The 4,710-nt window shown below is 30.3% G+C and overlaps 1 long non-coding RNA gene across 1 annotated transcript; it reads right to left on the bottom strand.

Moving 5' to 3' along the window:
* Positions 1-526: 526 nt before the first annotated feature.
* LOC125200267 lies at positions 527-3,931 on the bottom strand. The gene is made up of 5 exons (XR_007172707.1): positions 3,902-3,931; positions 3,435-3,512; positions 1,765-1,836; positions 1,583-1,670; positions 527-758 (listed from the first exon to the last, which is right to left on the bottom strand). It is a non-coding gene; the product is annotated as an uncharacterized LOC125200267 (long non-coding RNA).
* Positions 3,932-4,710: the final 779 nt, after the last annotated feature.

Here is a 4,710-nt window from a genome sequence, read left to right on the forward strand (position 1 = left end):
AGTTTACTTTTGCTTTTTGTCCTTATTGTTTTCATATTTGATGAAAACATATTTGAACCTATATTACTTGTAAGATTGGTTTTTTCTATAGTTTTGACCTTCTTCAATCATAAAGATCTTCATATTTGGGCTACATGCTGATAATGTTATCTGAATTTAAGCCTACATGAATTAAGTTTCCTTTTGTGTTTAATGCTAAGTTGTGACCGTGATTAGAAATGCTTGATCTCTCCATTCTCCGTAAAGTATTTTGTTTGTTACAATTTTAGAACATGAAAAAAAAGAGAAAGAAAGAGAGAATGAAATTAAAATTTTAGAACATGAAAAATAAGAGAGAGAGAGAGCGACGGAGAGAGTAGGAACCATACTAAATGAAAAACCTATCAAGGGAGTAGTATATATATTTTGAAAACTAAGCATTGAATTCGTTTGTGAAAAGAAATTGGAGAAATAATACATCTTATTATATAAATAGATGATAGGATTTGCAAAGCATTCTAGAATTAATATTTGCAAAGATTAGTAATTGTATTTGAAATCTGACTCTTATAATCTCTAATACCTCATCAACATTATGCTCATGTAAGTTAGATATGACTATGTTGTCAAATATAGATATAGGACATAGCTTGAAAAGAAAGAATTACATACCTTTGTCTTGATTGTAGCCGCCCATGCTTGCAATGTTATCTTCTCTCTATAATGATTGTAGAGTGAAGAGAGAGAGGCCGCTTTTCTTTTCCTTCTCTTTCCTTTTTCTGAAGAGTTGAGAGTGAGAGGCGGCTATTATATTTTTAGGGTTGGTTTTTTTTTTAACTCAACAAGTCACCTATATATAATACAAGTGAAGTTAATAGTTGCTGAAATGAATTGGGCCTTAAATGACCTTAAAATATTGATGACTTATGAAATTAAATAGGCCAAATTTATGAGACATGAATCTGTAATATTTAACTTATATTCATATTCGTATTGATATTAATATTAATGTATGAGACATGAATCTGTAATATTTAACTTATATTCGTATTAATAGTAAATAATATTAATATTAATATGAATATAAGTGTAAAAGACTTTGTATCAATATTTGGCATGCAAGTTGTTAAAGTATTTTAAGTCTGGAATATTATTATTAGATACTATTTTTTATAAATAGAAAATAGTTGTTATGTGGAAGGTCTCTCATGATTATGTTTTTTTTGGGAACATGCACAATTTTCCAACAAGCATGCTTAAGAGGTGAGCACTATAAATACCCCCTTCCACTCACTCCTTCATTCACTCTCACTAAACTCTCTCAACCAAAATCATTCAGCAGAATCATCATCAGAAATAGTTCAGAATCTTTCTTTTTCTTAATTCATCTATTCTCACTTAAAGCACTGCTCATTTATTATTTATGTATTCTTCTATGAATCTGCAGTCTTTATTCTTAATGTATTTCATTCAGTTTGCCATTTCTGCTTTATCACTATTTTTTTCTGTTATAGTTTCATATTATGTCTAAATGTTACTTATGTTTTTATAAGTTTCCATAACTACTTAGCACAGCACAACACAATGAAGGTAGTTTTCTAACCTGTATTTGTCATTGCTGTGATGCACCTCATCTGTGAAATCTTGAGTGCCATCTCTCATTCATATTCTGGATCACGAAGTTCCTGCAACTAATGAATGAAATTATTTGTTCCTGTTTCTGAACTTAATACACAGTCTTATTCAATTTAAGTGATCTGTTGATTCTCATAAAAAGGCACTGACCTCATTTTAGAATTTGTGTTCAATGATTTGCCTTTTTTGCCACTTCTATTTGCAATCTATTGGGATCATTTCCTGCACAAAATAGGCTGTTAGTTTAAATACTGCATACATTCTTTAAATTAGTCACTGATTTTTGAATATTTCTTTTCAATAGCAGAAAGCATTGTATCTCAAACAATGACAACATTCATTAGTTGCAGGACAATCTTCTACCTAAAGTTACAACACCACCATCAAGGGTTGTTGCATCCGTGTTTATGAATACAATTCTAGAGACAACAATGATAGCACTTGGAAGTAGTATTTCATGATATGCTGGTACGTTTACCAAAACAGAATACATGAAATATAGAAAGTTTAATATAATATATATGTTTCTATTTTCTAATTTTTTGTTTATAGGGCACCAAAATTCAAACTTCTCTTCCAAAGAATGCATGCGAGAAAATTGGTTCACAAATATAGGCTCATAGATATTCCAAGCAAGCATCATTGTATTCAAAATCACATGAATCAGGCAAAGTAAATTATTTGTTTTCAGAATTTGCTTATGCTTTCTACAAACCGTCATATTGACACCACATGAATCATGCAAAGTAAAATATTTGTTTTCAGAATTTGCTTATGCTTTCTACAAAGAGCCATATTGACACCAAAATGACAACATTAACTCAGTTATTAGCAAAGTGTGGCATACATATTAGGTGATTTAATAGTTACCTTGGCTTCACAACATTAATTTTAGTCTTTTTGCACTCAGAAAACACTGCAGAATATGACAGTAAACTTTTTATGTTAATTAAAAAAATATTTGAACATACAAATTACAGAGGTGTTGATAAAATTCAGATTATAGTATATTCTCTTTTAAAATATCAATTGCTGTTTATTATTTTAATCAATAGTTAAGAATATTATCTATTTTGGGACCAAACAACAAACTTCTAAAGATCAGTCAAGCATGGTCATATATATTGCAAGCTTGCATGAATGCATTTAAAAGCACATGATTCGTGCAAATTAAATTCTTATTTTTCAGAATTTGATGCATGCTTAAAAACAGATACACCCATATTGACACCAAATCACATTAAAAGTATGTCATACCTATTAAGTTACTATTCTAAGGAGTAAAAAAGTAATTACAAAATTACCTTTAATTCTAGAAACAGATCATAGATATCAACATATGAATAAAATTCTGCAATTTTTTTTAAATATGCATATCCAAGTGTTTTTAAGACCATAAACCCTTATCTTTTGGCAACTCAAAGGCATGTTGGAACCTGTGTTGCTTTTGAAATGAACACCTTTTAACAACACAATTTCTTTAAATATATCATTCATCTGTAAAGTAGGAAAGATGAGTTTCTGCTGAATAAAATTCTGCAAAATTTTTTTGAACATGCATATTCATGTGTTTTAAGATTAATATGAACCACTAAATCCTTATCTTTTGGCAACTCAAAGGTCATGTTGGAACCTATTGTTGCTTTTGAAATGAACACCCTTTAACAACACAATTTCTTTAAATATATCATTCAACTGTAAAGTAGGAAAAATTAAACAGATTTTGTGCTATTGCAATGAAAAAGGTGAAGAAGTTCTACAATCATAAAGGGTTGCTCCTATCAGGGTGTATCAACTGATGCTTCAAGTGATTATTATACCTCTGATTTTCTTGCTGAACTGGCTGCTATATCCTTTGATCCTTCTCCTTCTTGCATATTTCATTGTCTTTCACTTTCCTGTCAATTGACAAATGTAAGTACTTTTTTAAGAATCGGGAATGCATAACAATTTAATCTCCAATAACTTTCAATTTGGTAGAAGGTTATGTAATCTTCATTTCACAGCAATATATACAAAAGCCTTATACACAATCTGAAAATACATTAAAATCCTCATTTATTCAATGATTTGCAAAATTTTGCAACCTAATAGTGATATCCTTTTTTTTTTCAATTTTCAGGGTATAGATCTCTGCTTGAATATAGTCTGTTATCAACGTACCAGAATGAAATTGACAAAAATATTAAATCAATGAACTTTGTTTGAAATCCACACAACTTATCTCATCTGGTAGATTAAAACAACTATATCGAAATATTTGTGGTCTGTTTTCTCCAATACTTACGATCTATTCTTTGAATCATCGAAGGTCATCCCTCCTTCTCCGATTCTGAAAAAAAAACAATTAATAAAGTCAGAATAGACCTAATCTTCAACGTTTTTTGATTGATTAGGAAAATTTGGTTGAAATATACCTGTAATGAAACCGGTTGATCTGATTTAGTAGCTTAAGAGAAGGATTCTTGCTGTGGTCTACCGCAACTCTCCGTCGTCTTCGTTGAACCGACGACGGAGGCGTCGTTAGCGAGCGGCGAAGAAATTTCCCGTCGGTTTTCAGTGTCGATTTTGTAGAGGTTTAGAGTTGTTGTTTTGGTGGTATTGTAGTTGCAAATCTGGAGATTAGTCTTGGTAAGGAGTCGATAAGGTGTAGTAGTGTCCGATCGGCGGCGATTTAAGTAGAAGACGCCGTTTCCGGCGGAGGAGATGAGCTAGGAGTTTCCAAAATCGGCGCCGACAACTTCTATTCAGAAAAATGCTTATATAGGTTGTATAAAGTATTGTTTTAATCCTTAAGTGTGTGAATTAAGGGTAATCTATAGTCTAATTAAATAATTCCCCACTAATCTGTTGTGTTTTGGACTTATACGAATTGGGCATGCATTTTTTAATGTATGGGCCTAATTTATAAATCGTTTTGGGCTTATATATTTTTTTCTATTTGGGTATGTTATTTAATGTGTTTAGGTCATCTAATTGTGTGTTACTCTTTATTATTATTATTATTATATAATACTTTTTGTTTTAATATTTATATATAAATATCAAAATTATTTTTGTATTATAATTTTATTAATTTTTTATTTATTAGTTTAT

Source organism: Salvia hispanica, unplaced genomic scaffold, assembly GCF_023119035.1.
Source record: "Salvia hispanica cultivar TCC Black 2014 unplaced genomic scaffold, UniMelb_Shisp_WGS_1.0 HiC_scaffold_886, whole genome shotgun sequence".
In the NCBI taxonomy this organism is placed as follows: domain Eukaryota; kingdom Viridiplantae; phylum Streptophyta; class Magnoliopsida; order Lamiales; family Lamiaceae; genus Salvia; species Salvia hispanica.